At 41.9% G+C, this 23001-nt stretch overlaps 2 non-coding genes across 2 annotated transcripts; one reads left to right on the top strand and one right to left on the bottom strand.

Moving 5' to 3' along the window:
• Positions 1-9826: 9826 nt before the first annotated feature.
• LOC112087690 lies at positions 9827-9932 on the top strand. Its single transcript, XR_002900235.1, has one exon. It is a non-coding gene; the product is annotated as a small nucleolar RNA R71 (small nucleolar RNA).
• A 6206-nt stretch (positions 9933-16138) lies between these two features.
• On the bottom strand, positions 16139-16245 carry LOC112087643. Its single transcript, XR_002900189.1, has one exon. It is a non-coding gene; the product is annotated as a small nucleolar RNA R71 (small nucleolar RNA).
• Positions 16246-23001: the final 6756 nt, after the last annotated feature.

Below are 23001 nucleotides of genomic sequence, written 5' to 3'. Positions count from 1 at the left end.
TCATGTCTTCCAATATTAAAATGCAAGGAAATCTAACAAACAAATATACTCAAAATAAAAAACAAATGAATCCAAACTACTATTAGATTTTCAAACAATTGAATAGAAATTATAGCAGTCCGCGCAAGGCGCGGAAAAGTTAACTAGTACTTATTTATTTATTTATTTTTGGTAATAATTTTTTCATAAACTGTTGGTGGTGAAAACCCCATCCTTGGTTTTCTTAGTGTTCTCCGGTACAAACCAAAATCAGCACAATTAAGCCCGGTTAACGATGGTGAAATACCGAGAGAATTGGGTTGAGCGAACTTCCAAGCAGACCTAGGCCCATGAACATAAAGTCGGTAAAAACTCCCTAAAAGAATAAGAAAAGTTTTTACCTTCGACTTAGAGAAAAGAAAACTCTCTAAGATCTCATATCGAAAAGAGACCTCATCTAAGACCAACTTAGATCACATATAAAAAGGAGAGGATTCGCTACCAATAAGACACAGAAGAATCCCGAGAGACCTAGAAATTGAGAGCTAAAGACACTCTAAATCCTTAGTCCTAGTTCGTTTGTAACCTGCTTATAAACAAACTCAGTTGTATTTTCTCCGATCTTATATCAATAAAAACTGAACTTCGATCTATATTACCATTTTACTCCTTTGTGTGATATTTGTGATATTGCATATCAACAATTGGCGCCGTTGCCGGAGATTTTGAAAAACAAAAACAGTTTTTTAGATCCTAGCATGAAATACTTCAGATCGGAAATGACAAGTTTGCCCGACCTCGTCGATACTCCAAACGGCGATAACCAAACCCGTGGAGCAGGAAACAGGGGAAATCCTGGAATCATAACAGATAACCAACCTCTCGAAGAGGAAAACTGGAGAAACCCAATAAAACAACGGTGACAACCGACCTCTTGAAGAGGGAACCATGGAGAACCCTACAAATACCAGCACCGGTATCACCACGGGGGCTGAGAATGGACGAACTCCCCCAACAAACTCCATCGTTGGAGCTGTCAGTGCGGACTTGCTTCTACAGGCATTCAATGCACAACTGGAGTCCATCACTAAACGGAGTGACGACCGCTTTAACCAGATGACAGCTCAAATTGCTGAGCTCAGTCAACTCCGTACTCTATTACGAGTACGCAACATCATGAACGACCTCAACATGGAAGGAGAGCCCGCCACGGCTGTTGATATGTGATATCACACAAAGGGGCAAAACAGTAATTAAGATCAAAGTTTGGTTTATTAATATCAGATCAGAAAAATACAACTGAGTTCATTGTGTCTTTTGGTGTCGATTTCTCTTCCCTTATATATGTGCTCTAAAACGGTCTTCGCGAGAATCTCCTCGATATGGGATTGAGAGGACTTTCCTTTTCTCTCGAGAGTTTTATTTTTCATTCGGAAGTTTCCTTTTTCATCCGATCTTAAGAACTTTCTCGATTCCTTGAGAAGTTCCGACCAACTCCGCGTTCATGGGCCAGGTTCATCCCAGAAAACTGGGGGTGCGGTTTTCACCTCCAACAGTTAGCCCCCCCTCCCCCCCTCAGTTCAGCGAAAGGGGTTACTTTTTGTCGAAGTCATTCGAGTTTGATTTCAAAATTAGGTAACTAATTGAGCTCGGCAGACCCAGTCGATTCACTTTCCCGGGTGTTTCAAAACCATAATTTAATGTAGCGCATGAAATCCGGAGTGTTGCGAAAATCGAAAAACCACGATTCCCACTGTTGCTTTATAACACAAAGTTCACTTCGCATTCCTTATTTCTGCTTCAACAGATAAAAGGTATGCCGCTCTCTCTTCTCTCTAGATTTGCTTCTCTCTATAGTTTTTGCTTGTTAAATTTTTTAATTCTCTCCGCCATACTTCTCGAATTTTTCCGATCAATCTTCAGACTTTCCGATCTATCTTCAAACTTTCCGATCCATCTTCATCATGTTCTTCCTGTCCTTCAACTTTTCTTCCTCCGACCTCACTTCCCGATCTAAAATGTCTTCTAATTCTTCTTCAAACGACGTCTCTTCTAATCAAATCCTTCCCCAAGATCTTCGTGAACCCTCCGAACCTAGCACTTCATCACAGAACTCTAAGTCGGCCAATAATCCCCCGAACTTGGTTCGTAAGAACTCTAGGTTGGGGGGGGGGGGGGGGGGGCGCTGGAAGTAGCCGACCTAAATCGACAATCAAGCCGCCTGAACAGTTGGTGAATGAGACTAGAAAAACAGAGGCCCAAGTTGCTCCAAAAGCTGATGACAAAGATCTCGACTTCGACGACAACAAAGAGGTCGAGGAGGTTAACGAACTCAAGGGAGGAAACCTTGATGAAAGAGACGATGCCGAGGTCGACGTCAAAGTCCAAGCAGTGGATGTCGCCTCTGCACCATCACCAGCTCGGAGGACCGTCAGTCCTTGAGATGTGCCCGCATCTTCCTGCTCTCCCGAGATGATCCACACTGCTCTTGAAGCATGCAGACTCACAGAAACCGCAACCTATATTGCTCCTGATGCCGGAGATCGCCCATGGGATGCTCCCAAAGACTTCATCTGCGTATGTCTGGACTACTTCACCTTATGCGGATTGACGCTTCCGATCCCATCTCATTTATTAGGCTACTGCAACCGACAAGGTGTAGCTCTCTCGCAGATGATGCCGGCATCGGTGACGAACTACACGGGGTACCAGTCTCTGTGCGCCGAGCTGAACCAAGATCCAACCAATCAACTTTTTGAGGATCTTTTTTTGGTCAACCTGCATCCGACGAATGATTGGTTCTTTTAGGCTAATGCCAAGCCCCAGCGAGACATCGTTACTGGCGTGAAGTCCAGTAAATACAACGACTGGGAGTCGCACTATTTCTTTCTTGAGAATAACGACCTCACCATTAGCGAGATTGATATACCAATCCAGTCGGAGTGGCGGATTCCGATCGGTAGCTTTAGACGATCTCATTTTTCTTTTACTTAGTTTGTATCTGCCTTTTTAACCTCGTTTGGTTGTTTGTGCAGGTCGGTATCTCCCAAGTGTTCTTCTTAACTCCAGCCTCATGACAGAGTTTCAAACAGAGTTTAGCGAGGCCGACAAACGTCACTGGCCAGAAGCGTGGGAAGACATTCAACAACGCCGTGCTCGGAAATCTGGTACGCGATACTTAAACACTTTCTTCTTTCAAAGCTGTGATACGTCAAAAAACCAAACTCATTGTTATTTTTCCTTTACTCTTTTTCAGTAAAGGAACCAAAACTTCTTAAACCAAAAAGCTGAGCTAAACCCAAGAAACCGCGTCCTCCTCCTAAGCGATCAGCCCCGAGGCCGCGGACTAAACGATCAAAACCAAAGCCTTCAGAGATGCTTTCACTCGACGAAATCCCGAGCTTGTTTGATGATGATCAGCCAAACGAGGCAACTCAAGACCTTATTCCCACTACCGAGGGGGTCGAACCAAAGGTTGACGAGGTGCCTCCAGTTCCGAAATCTCCTGATCAGGCTGGTCAGAAAAAGGCGAATAAGCGGAAGTCTTCGAAGAAGGTTAAAAGGACAGAAGACACTCCTTAGATTCAACATACTGATGCCGACCTCAATTCCACGGTCCTCACAGCGTCAGAGCTTGCGATTCGTCAGAACCAGCCCGAGCCATCGAATGCTCGAAAGAGGCAAGATCGGAACTGTACCGAGGACTCACCCCAATCCGAGCCGGCTAAAAGGTCCAAAGTCCAGTTGATGTACGATGAGGAGGTCCCCTCCTGAGGACAATGCTGAGGTTTGCGCCAATCTCTACCGTAAGATCTCTGGTGAAGTGCCCAATATGCTGAAGGTTGCCGAGCTGCGATATCCCAATTTGTACAAGAGGATTGCTCACACAACCGCCGTAGTAAGGATTCAATTTTACTTATTCATTCTAAGTATTTCTCTTACGATCTCTGACCTTTCTTTTCCTTGTTGTTTGTAGCTCGTTAGCCAGACCAACACCTTGATCACTGGCTACGAATTTTCATTGTATGAGGAATAAGTGAAAGTTCAGGAGCTGGAACTGCGAATTGGCGAGGCCGAGAAGCGGCTCACTACCGAGCTCCAGATAAACGATGAGCTCCACAACACGGTCGAATTGCTGAAGCAGGAGAGTACCAAGCTCAAAGCTGTTGATAATAGGTTTTTAGCCTACTAAGGTCAATTAACCTCTTGTTTTGTTGCACTTGAGGGTCAATCCAAATGGAGATTATCTAGACACTAGAACTATATGGAACTATCTTAATCCAAGTCTAACAAGTGAATGATTGGTAACCAAAATGATCTAAAACATTAAACAAACAAGAACAAGCAGTAACTAAGAACAAGCAACAAGACAAACAAAACAAAGACTCAAATTCAAAATAAGATAAAGCTAAACCTCTAGATGTGATCATTGATTAGGGTGCTTTCAATGTTGATTCATGATGCTAAGCAAGCAATGCAACACTTGTTACTCTTTAGTCTAGATTTCACAAACAGATTAATTCATTCACATGGTAGAAATCCCTTTGCAAGTTACTTAATCAAGACTAATTTCCATTAGTGAATAAGCAATCAACATGCATAAAGTTTCAAGTCTAATAATGACCACACAGCTTCTTATTAAGAAAGACTGAATCTTACACAGAAAGATATAACAAGCATCACATGATCTCAAATCCAATTAACTTAGAACTCTACACTAGACTAATCCTCTCATGAAAGCATTAATCTTTATACAAATCCACTTTCAAACCAAATTCGCATTTGTGAAATATGAATCAATAAACATTAAGAGACAGTTCTAATATGTCATTTATGCATCAAACAGACATTCCCATGTGGTTCAATTAACATAATCCCTTAGCTTAGCTTATTCAAGCATTTCATCAAACATCTTGTGGGTGGAGAAATGCCTAAGTTCTAGATCAAGCTTATAATGAGAGATCTAGCATTAAGAGCAGCTAATTAAGAAAAGGAAATGAGAATCTAGAACCTGACAGTCATAAATCAAAAACACCCTAATCTACACACCTAGAAGCTTAAAAGAAGACTACTCACTTATCATACTTAACACACCTAATCTTTTGCAAGAGATGATGTTAAACATGATTAGGAGCAAAGATAAGAAGATGAGATGATAAGAAACAGCTTTAGATTGATTAATTCCTTCAGATATCTATTTAAAAACTCGTTTTTAACTAAAGAGGAAAAGAAAACAAAGATGGAACTAAGATAGAATGAAAGATGATTCAGGTTTTTCCCCCAAAATGGTATTTATACTTAAGTGAACCGAACCAGGTCAATCCAGAACAAACCGGGTACTCACCCGGTCTTCATGGGTTGCTGGGTGACTACCTCAGCCTGGGAAAGTTCCATTCCGAGGTCTTTATGGCGAGGTAGTGGTGAGTCTTGGCTGATGCATGAAGAACACATCTTGAATCTTGCATGATCTTTGTGCTTTGATATTTCTTGGATTTGAAACCTAGGAGCAAGTTTTTTGTGAGTTTGAGCACGTAACAGGACACCTCGGTGTGTGGTATGGCAAGGTCTTTGGTCGAGGTAGCTCCCCTTTCATTCGGATATAGTGCCTTGGCCTAACCTGTACCGAGGTGTTCTTGCCGAGGGTGGTTTTGGCAGTTACGTTTTCAGCTTTGCATCTTCAACATAGAATGCTTTGGTATTGATTTGGGCAAGCTAAATTATCGAGGGGTTGCCAAAAATCTTCGTAAAAACAGCCTCGGTGTGGCTGTGCTGAGGCTCCCATGCCGAGGTGAATGAACACACTTGGTACATGCGCATCTCTTGGAACCCGATCAGACATGCTTGTCTTCCGCTTCCCGAAACTCTTAGCTCACAACTCCAAATTACACAGGATCAAGTCCACATGAAAGATGAATCAATAAGCGCGAACTTTGGTGAAGAAACCAACTCCATCCGGAGTAAGCAAGGGTTTCCGGAGGGTTGATCTTTGAAGTACATAGCACGGATCCAAATTGGCTTCTAGACATATCTTTCTTCTGATTGAAATATATCCCAGCTCACAGCTCAAAATTTCCTTATTCCAAGCGTTCTGGAAACTAGATGCAATGCTCTCAAACTGTCATGCAGTCCGCAGAAGCCAGATCAGAAGGGAAGGCTTCCCGGTAACAACGTCTTTGAAGCGTATTGGATTGCTCCGGAATGAATACAAGATAGGTTTGTATTCCGGTGACCATATCTTTCAGATCGTTGCTTCAAATGCATTGATTCCAACTGTTCCGGAATCTTGACTCAATTATCTTGATCTTTTCTGAAGACCCCGGAATCTGAACCAGCCAGAAAAGCCTTCCGGTAACGTGATCTGTGAAATGTATCTGCATTGGAGATTTTTGGCCGAGAAGCTTAAGCAGCCGGTACATGTTTTGACCGAGTGATCCTGCCCGCTGTATGGATTTTAGCCGAGAAACATCGACCAGAGGTAGTCTTTTGTCGAGAAACTCCATATTGCCCTCTTTCACCATTTTTGATCATTTCTACACAATTTCTCCACCAGGTTCACTTTCTCCACTCCAAATAAGCTCCAAAAGCACCTGTTTAACACTCCAAACCATGCAAAACTCTTTTGGATCTAATGCAAGCTCCTAAGTCATAAATTAATGCTTAAGGACCTAAAATGCATGAAATAAGACATGATTTGGACTTAAATATGTACACTGAATGATGCATTTTATGAATATATCAACCCCCCACACTTATCCTTGCTTGTCCTCAAGCAAAAAGAAAAAATTAGAGAGAGGTTGTGAGTTTGAGAGTTCACATTTCTTTAAAGAGAGAGAGTTGATCATCAAAAAAATTCAAGCTCATGGTCCTAGTTACTAATTTTACGATGCAATACATTGAATACTTTGGATGCAACAAGTTCAAACTCCGACCTACACAAGCATTCTTATCATTCAGCCTTTTAACATTCATTGAGTTGTAACCATGTGGATCAAATGATGCTTATTCAAATGAACTTTTTTGGCTAAGGGATGAGGTTATGAGACAAAGATGATCTCATTCAATGTTTATGAGTTCAATGCAGCAAGGGATCTCTCTTTGAATGATCAAAATTTGGCAGAAGGCTAAAGGTAAAAAGCAACTGATGCATACAAGGGCAAGAACTCATCTCACCCCAATACCTAAGATGCCTTTAACCCAAAGTCTCACATTTCTCTCCTCACTCATGAGCCTCACACTTCTCTTTTCACTCATTTTTTTCTCTAACTAGGGGATTCAGTTTTCATTTACAAACACTGGCATTGGGGTCTAAACTTTACACTTAGCTCTCTTTCACTTAGCACTTTCTGGCCTCTTCTCTTATCTCTTTAGACACTTGAGCATTTTGACTTCTTTTATTTCTTTCCTTTCACTTAGAGGCTGGACTTTCCTTTTTGAAACACCAGAGCTTTCTTTCCTTTGAACACTAGACCCCAATCCATTTTCTTTCTTTTTCATCCCTAGCTCTCATCACTCTAAACTTTCCACACATCTCTCTTTGAAGCTCTCACCAACAAACCATTCCCTCACACTCAATCCTTGCCAAGACCTCTTAGTTCCTTGATGATGGAACTAAACACCATGAGGCTTATCCTTGTCGCTCTAAACCTAACACTTTATGCTAAGTTTGATCCAAGGTGGCCTCTCAACACTCACAAATATTTGGCTTGAAGGAAGGTTGGGTTCAGGGTGTGGAAACTGATCCAAAGTATTGAATCAGCTATTTGAGTTAAGGAAAAGAGTGGTAAAAATGAGTTTCTAGCTCAAATATGTATAAATATCCACAAGTTCATCTTAAATAGGCATCAAAAGATATTTCAAAATCAGATTAAAGGTTCCACTTGCTAAGGCTGAATTCAATTCAAAGTTTGCTTTAATCAAGGTCTAAACAATGTCACACATTTCATCACTTGCAAGCATCAAAGAACTAATAACTATGGCCATGAACTAAACTCTTAAGATGATGCTCTCTCAAAGAAATCTATCATTACTCCCATGCAAATGATGCAGACTTATATGATTATGCAACTAGAATCAATCCTAAAAATGTGAATACATCTAAATGAACATTTTTTTGTGTAAAAATTTACAAAATTTTCATTTTTTTTGGTTGTTCTATGCAAATAGATGCTATGCATGATCAAATGAGACTCAAGACTCTAAAATAGAAAATAAGATCAAAGAAAAAATGATTAGTAAACATAAAATCCCTCTCCCACACTTAAATTACACAGTCTCTGTGTAATAAAAACATGAGAAAGAGGATAAACAAACATGAAAAAGATAAACTAAAAAAAATGAAAAACGAGATGCTTGAATGCTATGTACAGGTTTGGAGTATTACTTTTTAGGGAATTGGAGATGGGGATGGAGACTCAATCATCACCATAGACTAGCTGATGCACGTCCTTGGTCTCTGTCCAACACGTCTCAACCCTTAGACCATTGAATAACCTTGCACACACTTAACAAAAAGATCAAAAGGTTCCCAAAACATAGAATTAAAACTGGAAATCAAATAAAAAGAGCATATACAATGATAGACATGGGAATGTCTCCCAAATTCACTTTGTTTTAAGTCACTAAGTTTGACTTTCCATACCTTTTGCTTAGTTATAGAGAGAGAGAGAGAGTAGAAGAACTCCCTGCATTTTCTTTGAATTCAAGCCTCACCACTTTCCTCATGAGCTTCACAATCCCATCTTGACCTTTTTCCTTCAGCTCTTGAGTGAGAACTGCTATGACCTTTGCAAATGGCTTAGACCCTCCTCTGCACTTGATCTTATACTCAATCACTCCATCTTGATGAGTCGATGTAATGAGAGTGATAGTGGAGGATTTTTCTAGCAAAGTTTCTTCCTCTTTGTCCTTGCTTGGTTTCTTCTTGGCAAAGGTAGGAGAGTCAGCTTCTTTAGGTTTCTTCTTCTTAGACTTAGGCCTTTCACCTTTGTATTGAACCACTTTGCAAGACACTTCTTTCCTCATTGGTGTAGAAGATTGAAGTTCCAAGCAATCCTCATCATCACTAAAGAACTTCTCACCATCAATGAACTCAAGTTCAAGCTCTCTTTGGTGTTCTTTCGTTTTCTCACAAGCATCAAAAGGCTGATCCTTCTCTTTCATTCCACAAGTCCCCACATACTTCTTCTCAAAGTGTTGAAACTCATCACAGAGACTTGGAGGCACATAGGCTGACGGCTCACTAGATTTTTCTTCTTTCTTGAGCTTTTGCTTGGCCTTCTCTTCAGCAACAATCTGAAAATTGTCTCTAGAAGCTCCATGGACGTCTTTTATAGCAAAAACTTCAGTTCCAAGGGTCACCTCCCCACTGAGTTTCTCAATGTCCTCATTGTCTTGTAAAGAAATATCTCTAAGAGCAATGTCTTCTTGTGGACTATAGAGTAGGCGTTCTATCTCCTTTATAGCAGCTTCATGATCTTTGATCTACATGTGATTCACTTGAGAGGTTAAACTCTCTATTCTATTATGGAGATCATTGTAGGAACTCTTTACTCTTGTTGTGATCTCATCTTGTCCCTTGAGAAGTTGTTGGAACATGCTGTTCAACTCCATTTCTTGAGGCTTTGAAGCAACTTGCCCTTGTGGAACAGACTCCTGCTGAAAACAAAGCTCACAATCTTCAATATCAAGCTCTTTGTATCTTTCATTACTCTTGGCCAAATTCTCAACAAGTAGCTCTCCTTGTTCTATGGTAAGATTTGCAAAACGCCCATTGCTAGCTACATCCAATGTCTGTTTATGCTCTATATAAACTCCCCAATAGAAGATACTAAGGATAGCTTCTTGTTGGAACCCATGATGAGGACAATCTCTAGTGTAGCCTTTAAGTCTCTCCCATGCTTCATCAAAGGTCTCATGGATTCTTTGTTTGAAGCCCAAGATGTCTTTCCTACCTTGGACAATCCTTTGTATGGGATAAAACCTTTGAAGAAAGATCATCTTGCAATCATCCCAAGAATTGACCAAGTGTGATGGTAATGCTTTCTCCCATTTGCTTGCCTTTTCTCCAAGTGAAAATGGGAACAAGATGAGCTTGATACTGTCTTGGGGCACTCCTCCAGTCCTAAATGTGTCACACAACCTCTCAAAGGAGTCCAAATGATCATATGGGGTTCTCCATTCCTAACCCCAAGAACTTAGAGTCTTGAATCAACCTAACCAAGCTTGCTTTGATCTCATAAGCCTCAGCTTCAATTGGAGGAGGGTGGATTCCATACCTCTTTCCATGACAACAAGGAGTGTCACGGCTTCCAATTGTTGGCTTTTTCTTTGGAGCTTGGGTCAGTGTTGGAGGCAGTGCTTGAAGTTGTGGCTTTTGTTAAGGTTTTGGAACTTAATGCTCTTGGGGACGTCCATCTCCAACAGCTCAATAGAACTTGTCTTTCTATTTCTCTTCTTGTGAATTTGGTACCATTCAAAGCTCAAGAGAATCAAGGAAGACAAGTTAGTAATAATGAAAAAGAGAAAATTCATGATCTCAAAGAGATGCATGCTCTTAGTGATATACATTAACATGGTGAAAATAAAAGCTCAGTAAAACAAAAGAAACCAATGACTTGATATCAAGAAAATCTAAAGTCCTAATGCTAGAATAACTCCCCAATTGGAAACGGTGCCAAATTGATAGTAGGTTTTTAGCCTACTAAGGTAAATTAACCTCTTGTGTTGTAGCACTTGAGGGTCAATCCAAATGGAGATTATCTAGACACTAGAACTATATGGAACTATCTTAATCCAAGTCTAACAAGTGAATGATTGGTAACCAAGATGATCTAAAACATGAAACAAACAAAGAACAAGCAGTAGCTAAGAACAAGCAACAAGACAAACAAAACAAAGACTCAAATTCAAAATAAGATAAAGCTAAACATCTAGATGTGATCATTGATTAGGGTGCTTTCAATGTTGATTCATGATGCTAAGCAAGCAATGCAACACTTGTTACTCTTTAGTCTAGATTTCACAAACAGATTAATTCATTCACATGATAGAAATCCCTTTGCAAGTTACTTAATCAAGACTAATTTCCATTAGTGAATAAGCAATCAACATGCATAAAGTTTCACGTTTAATAATGACCAGACAGCTTCTTATTAAGAAAGACTGAATCTTACACATAAAGATATAACAAGCATCACATGATCTCAAATCCAATTAACTTAGAACTCTAAACTAGACTAATCCTCTCATGAAAGCATTAATCTTTATACTAATCCACTTTCAAACCAAATTCGCACTTGTGAAATATGAATCAATAAACATTAAGAGACAGTTCTAATATGTCATTTATGCATCAAACAGACATTCCCATGTGGTTCAATTAACATAATCCCTTAGCTTAGCTTATTCAAGCATTTCATCAAACATCTTGTGGGTAGAGAAATGCCTAAGTTCTAGATCAAGCTTATAATGAGAGATCTAGCATTAAGAGCAGCTAATTAAGGAAAGGAAATGAGAATCTAGAACCTAAAAATCATAAATCAAACATCAAGACACCCTAATCTACACACCTAGAAGCTTAAAAGAAGACTACTCACTAATCATATTTAACACATCTAATCTTTTACAAGAGATGATGTTAAACATAATTAGGAGCAAAGATAAGAAGATGAGATGATAAGAAAACAGCTTTAGATTGATTAATTCCTTCAGTATCTATTAAAAAACTCGTTTTTAACTAAAGAGGAGAAAACAAAGATGGAACTAAGATAGAATGAAAGATGATTCAGGTTTTTCCCCCAAAATGGTATTTATACTTAAGTGAACCGAACCAGGTCAATCCAGAACAAACCGGGTACTGACCCGGTCTTCATGGGTTGCTGGGTGACTACCTCAGCCTGGGAAAGTTCCATTCCGAGGTCTTTATGGCGAGGTAGTGGTGAATCTTGGCTGATGCATGAAGAACACATCTTGAATCTTGCATGATCTTTGTGCTTTGATCTTTCTTGGATTTGAAACCTTGGAGAAAGTTGTTTGTGAGTTTGAGCACGTAACAGGACACCTCGGTGTGTGGTATGGCGAGGTCTTTGGTCGAGGTAGCTCCCCTTTCATTCGGATATAGTGCCTTGGCCTAACCTGTACCGAGGTGTTCTAGCCGAGGGTGGTTTTGGCAGTTACGTTTTCAGCTTTGCATCTTCAACAGAGAATGATTTGGTATGGATTTGGGCGAGGTAAATTATCGAGGGGTTGCCAAAAATATTCGTAAAAATAGCCTCGGTGTGGATGTGCCGAGGTGAATGAACACACTTGGTACAAGCGCATCTCTTGAAACCCGATCAGACATGCATGTCTTCCGCTTCCCGGAACTCTTAGCTCACAACTCTAAATTACACAAGATCAAGTCCACACGAAATATGACTCAATAATCTCGAACTTTAGTGAAGATACCAACTCTATCCTCGGAGAGCAAGGGTTCCCGGAGGGTTGATTTTTGAAGTGCATTGCACGGGTCCAAATTGGCTTCTAGAATTGTCTTTCTTCCAATTGCTATATCTCCCAGCTCACAGCTCCAAATCTCTTTATTATAAGCGTTCTGGAAACTAGATTCAATGCTCTCAAACTTTAATGAAGACCCCGGAAGCCAGATCGGAAGGGAAGGCTTTGCGGTAACGACATCTTTGAGGCGTATTAGATTGCTCCGGAATGAATGCGAGACAGATTCGTCTTCCGGTGACCATATCTTTCAGATCGTTGCTCCAAATGCGTTGATTCTAACTTTTCTGGAATCTTGACGCAATTTTCTTGATCTTTTCTGAAGAACCAGGAAGCTGAATCGACCGGGAAAGCCTTTCGGTAACGTGATATGTGAAATGTATCTGCACCGGAGATTTTTGGCGAGAAGCTTAAGCAGCCGGTACGGTTTTTGGCCGAGAGATGCTGTCTGCGCTATGGATTTTAGCCGAGAAACATCGAACATAGGTAAAGTCTTTTGCAGAGAAACTCCATATTGCCCTCTTTCACCATTTTTGATCATTTCAACACCATTTCTCCACCTAGTTCACTTTCTCCACTCCGAATAAGCTCCAAAAGCACATGTTTAACACTCCAAACCATGCAAAACTCTTTTGGACATAATGCAAGCTATTAAGTCCTAAATTAATGCTTAAGACCTAAAATGCATGAAATAAGACATGATTTAGACTTAAATATGTACACTGAATGATGCATTTTATGAATATATCAACTGTGAAAGCCGAACTGAGTGAGGCTCAGAATGTCTTGTCCCAGGAGTTCAAGCAACGGTTGCAAGGGATGGTGGCTCGCAAGCGAGAACGGGCTAAGAAGGTTCATGCTTGTGAACGTTTGGAGAAGGTTATCCGAAGCTTGGATGATGCTGACCGAGCTCGCAAGCCTTACCTCGTAGTGAACTAGCTCACCGGAGTCCTTGGCTTTATCAAGAATCTGAAGAAAAATGGGCTCTACGAGGTGTCTTCCGACATGGTCGAACGAGGACATGATTAATGCCGAGCAAGCAGCTGCTTCGAAGACCGCTTGATTCTCTACGTCATCGAACTCAATTGCCCTTGATGGGTTTTGTTGTACTCAGTACACTTTTCTTTGCCCTCGGTGGGCTTTTGTGTTAAATATTTTGCCCTCGGTGGGCTTTATCGTTACTTTAGCTATCTATTCTAGTTGCTTTTGCACTCGCAAGAATTTGTTTCAAAAATTATGCTAAGTGTGAGGATGAACTCAGGAATCTTAGACCGATGCTTTAGCTCGGTCTGAACTTATTTATATCTATCTTTATGGCAAGTTGCGTTGACTCGGCTTACATTTGCGAGTGTTGAGAACTCGGCTTACGGAGCGAATCTGAGGAGTTCAGCGTTTGGTGCAAGCTTTAAGAGCTCGGCCTGGAGGACCCAAGTGAGCTTTATCATACTGGAAGGACGAGTAATCGAATCCTTGTAAACGCATGATACGAACTCAAGGTCTCCTAAGTCGAACCTGAGTGTGAGAGATGGGCTCAGCTTATTGTTCTTGGTGACTTAGGAATTTTATTGCGGGACTAGCCCTGGCTTTATAATGTGGATTTTACCATGGCACCATGGGGGTGTTTGCGAGATGGATCTCGGGTTTTTGAGTTTGCATTCATGTGGAATGCTTATCGAACAACTGGCCAGGAAGTCGATGTGATATAATTTGAGTTCGGTATCTCGTAAGTACGAACTCAAATGTCTCAAGACTTTAACTTAATAAAATTTTATTGATGTTATAGCTGGACTCGGTGAAGAGCTGTCTACGTACCCTTAAAAATGGATCAAACCATTCGTAGTTCTAAGTATAATAGGTGATCTTTTCGAACTTAGTAGTTCAGAGGCTTTTTTTTAGATCGAAGTTAATCGAACAAATAGTGGTAGCATTTGAGATTCATGGCGTTCCACGACCTCGGGATCGGGGTTCCGTCCATCTTCAGGAGTTGGTAGACTCCTGGTTTGACGACCTTCATGATTTGGTAAGGTCCTTCTCAGTTTGCACCAAACTATCCGACATTCTTTTCTTCGGTATTTTGGTAGACTTTGCCAAAGACGTTGTCGCCATCTTCGAAATGACGACCTTTGACTTCTTTGTTGTAGTAGCGAGATGCGAGTTGCAGCTAGTTCTGTATTCGGAGGAGCGCTTGTTCGCGTTGCTCTTCGACTAAGTCGATCGTTGATATATCATGTTTTTTTCTGGTTTTTAACCATGGTATAGGTCTTATTTATAGAGTCTTTTTAGTGTCTTTCGAGCTTTTTGGAGTCTTTTCAGGTCATAGGTACGTTTGGAGCTTAACTGGAAACTTTGGAGCACTTTGGAGCTTAATCAGGATCAAATTCGTCAAGAATGGATTTTGTGCTTTAGTGACACTCGACACCATGGAGAGTGACGCTCGACACTTGTTAGAGAAATAAGGAAAAGGCGATTTTGTTTCCTATTTGAAGAAGGAGTTGGGCCCAAACGTTTTCAAGGAAGCCCAAGACGTGTCTTAGAGATATATATAGGATTTTTATTCCCTTTTTACGAGAACCTTAGATTTTTGAGAGAGAGATACTCTGAGTTTTCGGCTTTTGCGATTTCTGAGCTTGGGGAGACAAGTCTGTACTCTGTTCTTTTAGAGAGAAGATTTCGAACCCCTTTATCTATTTCGATTTAATCTATTGCTTTCTATTCATCATGTTTGTTGTTTCAATAACCATGTCTGAGTAGATCACCTGTTAGGTTTAGGGTTAATTAGGGTTTTCTTTGAATGTTTGATTAACTTGCTAGTTAGGGTTCATATCTAATTGTTCTTCACCTTAGGTTGTTCTTCAAGCTAATTCTGGATTGATCACCTAGAACTTAGATCTTAGGTTGCTTAATTGACACGGAAGTGTAATTGAATAACTGGAAAGAACCTAGGTTGAGCAAAGTAGCTATTCGCAAAGGAATTTGGTTTAGATACTTTGTGAACATATCGAACTTGTGCATTAAGGCTGGTTTAAATCTGTAAGATTTGCAAAGGAATTTGGAATTCTAGGATTTTAACTTAGATAATTCTCACAACGGAAGTTGGTTAATTATAATTCTGTGTTTCGAGTTCAAGAACCGTGCTTATAACTGAACCCTGATTAGTAAAGTTGATTCGCATTCATTGATCTCCTGAAAAACGCCCTAGACCTATCCTTCATCACATCGAATTTACAACCGTTTTCATTGCTGCTTTATTTAATTCTGTCGCATAGCTATTTGTTTCGCATATTTCGGCTTAGCGTAACTCCATCTACACAAGGTTTATTGAGTGATCTCTTGTCTCTGTGGTTAGATCCCTAGATACTACAACTGCACATCTGTGCTCTTGCAGAGTAGCTTAGGGATTAAACTTTGAGCAGATCAAGTTTTGGCGCCGTTGCCGGTGAAACAGAGGCTGGTGTCGAGCGACACCACCTTCGGTGTCGCTTGTCACTTGGTCACCAGCATCAAATACAATGGAGTGTCCAATGATTTCCTCCTCTGCAAGCTGTTTCCTTATTCTCTTGCTGGAGAAGCAGCTAACTGGTTGAAGCAGTTGGAGCCAGGATCACTCACTACTTGGGAAGAGACCAGGAACGCCTTCCTGCACAACTTCTTCGACGATGCTAGGTCTGAGGAGTTGAGGACGAAAATTTCGACTTTCTCTCAGGAACCTACTGAAGCGTTCAAAGCTTCTTGGGTGCGATTCAAATCGTACCAGCGAGACTGCCCTCATCATGGCTTCAGCGATGTGCAGTTGCTGGGTATCTTCTTCAGAGGTATCGACTGGAGGTATCAGATGGCACTTGATGCAGCAAGCAATGGTAACTTCAACACCAGATACCCAGAAGAAGCTGTTGGGCTCATCAAAAATTTGGCATCCAGCAATAGCACCAAGAATGCAGATCTAGAGCGAAAGAAGCAAGCTGGGAACATGGATAGATCGCAGATCGCTGAGGTGAAAGCTAAACTCGATTCTGTGCAAAGCCTTTTAGTGGGTAAGAAATCGGTCAGATTCGCACAGGAGGTGGAGAGTTTTGAACCTGAGGATGGAGCTGAGGAAGAGGATGTCAACTTTGTCAATGGATCAGGATTTCAGGGTCAGAGGTTTGGTAATCAGCAAGGTAACAGAAGCTACAGTGGAAATTACAGTGGAAACAATCAGAGGAGTACCTTCAACAGTAATCAGAACTTCTCTGGTTACACGCCTAAGCCTCAGTACCAGAAACCTTTTTCCAACAACAGTTTTTCCAGAAACTACAGCACTCCTTCATCTCAACCTCAAAATCCTGACAATGAGATGAAGTCTATGCTGGAACAGATTCTGGAAGGTCAGCAGAAGCTCACCGTGGACTTTAATGGGAAGATGGATGCTCTCTACCTCGATCTGAATGGAAAAATCGAAGCTCTGAACACCCATGTCAAGCAGCTCGATACGCAGGTAGCCCAAACTGCAGGTTCTGTTAAAAGGCAAGAGGGTTTTCTTCCTGGGAAGACTGACACCAATCCAAGGCATCACTGCAGTGCTATCACGTTAAGGAGTGGTAAAAATCTGAGTTCTGAGCCCACGAAGACGCCTCCTGCACCTGAAGTCGTGGATTTAGAAGATTCTGAAGCAGTTCCTGAGATTGCAGAGCCGGTGACGAGCGACACCACCACTAGTGTCGCGCGTCACCAATTGCAGAGCGAAGCTGTTGATGTTCCGAATCCGAAATCTGCAGAGGAGAAGGCCTACAGACCTAAAGTTCCTTACCCAAGGAGCCCTAGGAAGTCCAAGCAAGAGCTTGATGATGCACGATGCAAAGCTTTGATGGAAAAGCTTGTGATTGAGATACCTTTGGTTGATGCTGTAAAGATCACTCCTGTTATCAGACGTTATGTGAAGCGAATGGTGACCAATAATCTCAGCCATGAACAAGGGGTGATGATGATATCTGAGCAAGTCAGTGCAGTGATTCAGAACCGAATTCCAGAAAAGTTGTCTGATCCAGGAAGCTTTGTCTTGGATTGCTCTATCTTCACAGAGAGATTCAAGAGATCGCTGTGTGATCTGGGTTCAAGTGTTAACCTCATGCCTTATTCGGTAGCTGTCAATCTCGGCATGACTGATTTCAAGCCAACAAGGATCTCCCTCATCCTAGCTGATCGTTCGACAAGGACACCTGAAGGGGTGCTAGAAGATGTTCCAATCAAGGTTGGAGACTGCATGATACCGACTGACTTTGTGGTTCTGGAGTATGGAGAGGAGCCTAAGGATCCTCTTATCCTTGGGAGACCTTTTCTAGCTACAGCAGGTGGTATCAACGATGTCAGGAAAGGCAGGATTGCTCTGAATGTTGGAGATCTGGTGATGAACTTTGACATGGACAAGCTGATGAAGAAGCCCACCATCGATGGTCAGACTTTCTATGTCGACACTCTCACAGAGTTTGCTGAGGAGGTTTTCCATGAGATGCTGCCTACAGACCCACTTGAGAGAGCTCTGACCACGTCTGCATCTGAAGCTGAACACTTGGACGAAATTTCAGCATCTTACTCGAAGATGTTGGACTCCAGCGAGCATGTGATGCAGCTAGCATCGCAGATTGAACAGCTTGAGGCTCCTGCGAAGGTGAAGCAGTTATCCGACTGGAGTGAGGAGAAAGCTCCTAAGATTGAGTTCAAACAACTCCCTGCAGGACTAAGGTACGCATTCCTGGGCTCTAATTCTACTTATCCAGTCATTATCAACTCTTCTTTGAACAATGCTGAGGTTACCTTACTACTGAGCAAGCTGCGCAAGCATCGCAAAACTTTTGGCTATTCTCTTGATGATATTTCAGGTATCTCACCAGACTTGTGCATGCACCGAATCCACCTGGAGGATGAGTCGAAGTCATCGATCGAACACCAGCGCAGGCTGAACCCTAACTTGAAAGACGTCGTCAAAAATGAGATCATGAAGCTACTGGAAGCTGGAATCATCTATCCAATTTCAGATAGTGCTTGGGTGAGTCCTGTGCAAGTGGTTCCTAAGAAAGGAGGGGTTACAGTTGTGAAGAATGACAAGGATGAGCTGATTCCAACGCGCACAATGACTGGAGACAGGATGTGCATCGATTACAGGAAGCTGAATGCAGCGACCAGGAAAGATCACTTCCCATTGCCCTTTATTGATCAGATGCTGGAGAGACTTGCAAGCCATCCCTACTACTGCTTCCTCGATGTGTACTCAGGAATTTTCCAGATCCCTATCCACCCAGATGATCAAGAGAAGACCACCTTTACATGTCCATACGGCACTTTCGCATATCGCAGGATGCCCTTTGGACTCTGTAATGCTCCTGCGACGTTTCAGAGATGTATGATGTCCATCTTCACTGACATGATTGAGGATTTCATGGAGGTCTTTATGGATGATTTCTCAGTTTACGGATCATCTTTTAAGGACTGTCTGGATAATCTCTGCAAAGTTCTTGCTCGCTGTGAAGAGAAACACTTGGTCCTCAACTGGGAAAAGTGTCACTTTATGGTCAGAGATGGGATTGTGCTTGGGCACAAGGTTTCTGCAGCTGGTATCGAGGTTGATCGTGCGAAGATTGACGTCATGACAAGCTTGCCACCACCTGATTCTGCGAAATCGGTTAGAAGCTTTCTGGGTCATGCAGGGTTCTATCGTCGCTTCATCAAGGATTTCAGCAAGATTGCACGTCCTCTCACTGCTCTGCTATGCAAGGATGCTAAGTTTGAGTTCTCAGATGAGTGTCTTGCTGCGTTCGAACAGATCAAACATGCTCTGATAAGCGCCCCTATCGTGCAGCCTCCTGACTGGAATTTGCCTTTTGAGGTGATGTGTGATGCTAGTGATTTTGCTGTTGGTGCTGTTCTAGGACAGAAGAAGGACAAAAAGCTTCATGCAGTCTACTATGCCAGTCGAACTCTGGATGATGCTCAGAGGAATTATGCTACCACTGAGAAGGAGCTGTTGGCTGTGGTCTTTGCCTTTGAGAAATTTCGACCATACCTTGTGGGATCGAAGATGATTGTGCACACAGATCATTCTGCACTCAAATACTTGATGCAGAAGAAGGATGCAAAGCCAAGATTACTGCGATGGGTGTTACTTCTTCAGGAGTTCGATATTGAGGTCAAAGACAAGAAAGGTGTGGAGAATGGTGTGGCAGATCATCTCTCACGCATCAGGGCTGAAGACGACATACCCATAGACGATTTACTGCCAGAAGAGAATGTATACTATGTAGAAACCGAGTTCCAGAATAGGTTTGACGAAGAATTGCAGGTTTTTCGAATTGGAGAAACGTTAGTGTCGAGCGACACCACCACTGGTGTCGCGCGTCACCTTGCTCAGCCGAACACAGAGACCTCTCAAATTCGAAGCAAACTTCCTGAGATCAGTTCAGCTGCTGTATCTGCCACCCAACGTCCTTGGTATGCTGATATTGCCAATTATCTCGCTGCAGAGGCTGAGCCTGAGAACTTTAAGGGCTATGCAAAGAAGAAGTTCCTGAGAGAGCTGCGAAGATACCACTGGGATGAGCCATATCTGTACAAGCACTGTTCTGATGGGATTTACAGAAGATGCATTGCAGAGTCAGAAGTTCCAGAGGTGCTGTTTCATTGTCATGGATCTGAATATGCTGGAAACTTTGCAACATTCAAAACAGTGTCTAAGGTTCTTCAAGTAGGCTTCTGGTGGCCTACCATGTTTCGCGACGCGCATGCTTTCATCTCGCAGTGCGATGCTTGTCAGAGGAGAGGAAAGATCAGCAAAAGACATGAGATGCCACAGAATTTCATCCTTGAGGTTGAGGTATTCAACTGCTGGGGTATCGATTTCATGGGTCCTTTTCCCTCTTCTTATGGGAACAAGTACATCCTGGTTGCTGTTGATTATGTTTCAAAGTGGGTCGAAGCCATTGCCAGTCCCACCAACGATTCTTCAGTGGTTCTTAAGATGTTCAAGACCATCATCTTTCCTCGATTTGGAGTGCCTCGAATTGTTATAAGTGATAGTTAATGAACTGAGAACCGTTTTCATTGCTGCTTTATTTAATTTTGTCGCATAGCTATTTGTTTCGCATATTTCGGCTTAGCGTAACTCCATCTACACAAGGTTTATTGAGTGATCTCTTGTCTCTGTGGTTCGACCCCTAGATACTACAACTGCACATCTGTGCTCTTGCAGAGTAGCTTAGGGATTAAACTTTGAGCAGATCAAGTTTTGGCGCCGTTGCCGGGGACTTGATTTCGCCATTAAACCTAGTTTTTGAGTTTCGACTAAGTTTTTTTCGACTTAGTGTGGTGTCGCGCGACACCTTTCTTTTTATAACCTAGTTTACTTATTTCGTTTTCTCTCTTTGTTTTTGGTGTTTTAGGTTTATGCATACTCGTGGAACCAGAAGCAACAAGGACATCCCGCTAGTGAATTTGAGCAACGAAGAGCTAGCTGAGTTAGAGCGAACGAACAGGAAAGCAAGAGATCCGGCAATGATGGAAAACGCCAATGGACTTGTTCGTGATGATGATGGAATCTGGAGAGACCAAGAGGGTCATGTGTGCAATGCGAGAGGCCAAAGGCTTGATGGAGGTGGCAACATCATTCCACCAGCACCTTTACCAGTGGATGTTGTTGACCAGAATCCACCACCTGCACCGCGTGGGAATGCTGTGATCGTTCCACAACAGAGGAACGTTCCAGAGGATCGGAATGTGAGGGAACCTGCACTTGCAGCTGGTCGTGGACGAACGCTTGGAGATTACAACAGGCCTGAGCAGTTCTATGCAAATCGTTCTGCGATTCGCGCCCCTGCGTTTCAAAGAAACGATTTTGAGCTGAAGCCTGTGTACTACACTCTTGTGGGTCAGCATCCTTTCCATGGCCACTCTCATGAGCACCCTATGGATCACATCGAGAGGTTGAGGACTTGGTCACCAGCATCAAATACAATGGAGTGTCCAATGATTTCCTCCTCTGCAAGCTGTTTCCTTATTCTCTTGCTGGAGAAGCAGCTAACTGGTTGAAGCAGTTGGAGCCAGGATCACTCACTACTTGGGAAGAGACCAGGAACGCCTTCCTGCACAACTTCTTCGACGATGCTAGGTCTGAGGAGTTGAGGACAAAAATTTTGACTTTCTCTCAGGAACCTACTGAAGCGTTCAAAGCTTCTTGGGTGCGATTCAAATCGTACCAGCGAGACTGCCCTCATCATGGCTGCAGCGATGTGCAGTTGCTGGGTATCTTCTTCAGAGGTATTGGCTGGAGGTATCAGATGGCACTTGATGCAGCAAGCAATGGTAACTTCAACACCAGATACTACAAGAAAACAAGGTCATTTCCGACGGAATTTCCCACGGTAATATTCCGTCGGAAATTATCGACGGATTTATGACGAGGTTTTGACGAAAATGATATGCGTCGGAAATCCGTCGGATATTTCCGACGGAATATAATTCGTAGGTAATTCGTCGGAAATTTCCGACAACTTTTCGAGGACAAATTCCATCAGTAAAAATTCCGACAAAAATGTGACGAATTTTAGATGGATATTCATGTCCGTCATTTTCCGTAAGAGTTCGGTCGGAAATGTCCAAAGACTTTCCGACGACAAATATCGTCGGACCAGTTCTGATGGAATTCCGACGGATTTCTGACAACTATGTTACATTTATCCCACATCGGCTGGCAAAAAGGAGAAGGATAACTAAAGTGATCTATAAATATTCACACTTGCTCAAAAAATTATCAAGTGAGCTTTCTCAAATGCTCAAAGGCTTGGTTAACAGTTAAAAATTTAATAATTTTAATTGATTAAAAATTGATATTAAATCAATTTGTTTGACCAATTTGGTCCTAGTCGCAGAACAGTTGCGGAAGCGGGTATTTAATTGCTCAAGTGCATGTGTTTTTGAACATAGATAAAAAATCTATCTATAATGTCTTCTTCAGTTTCTTATAATTATTTTCGATCATGGATGGATAAGCCTTATCAAATTCCAGGTACGGGTCTTATTACGGAAGAATACAAACAAGGGATACAACAATTCATGGCATTTGCGAGTATGCAAAAAAAAGCCAAAAAAATCTGGTAAAATATATTGTCCATGTACTAATTGTCAGAATCGTATATCAGTCATAATAGACGAAGTATGGTCACACCTGTATTATAATGGGTTTGTACCGGGTTACAAAGTTTGGTACTATCATGGAGAAAATGATTCAATGGTTAATTATGCTAATACTAGTGAACAATATATCGGAGATAGTTTAGAAGAACCTGCAATAGAAGTAGAAGATGTAGGTCATGTTGAAATGAGAAACGTTGGTCACGTTCAGATGGTGAATGATGCATTTCGTGAAATTATACCATCAACTGCGGAGTATGCAAATAGACCAGAAGAACCTAATTTAGAAGCTCGGAGGTTCTTTGATATGTTGGACGCTGCTAAAAATCCGTTGTATGCTGGTTGTAGAGATAGACATTCCCCTTTATCAGCTGCAAC

This window comes from Eutrema salsugineum, unplaced genomic scaffold (assembly GCF_000478725.1).
Source record: "Eutrema salsugineum unplaced genomic scaffold, Eutsalg1_0 scaffold_17, whole genome shotgun sequence".
Taxonomy (NCBI): domain Eukaryota; kingdom Viridiplantae; phylum Streptophyta; class Magnoliopsida; order Brassicales; family Brassicaceae; genus Eutrema; species Eutrema salsugineum.
This window is presented reverse-complemented; position numbering and strand designations above follow the sequence as displayed.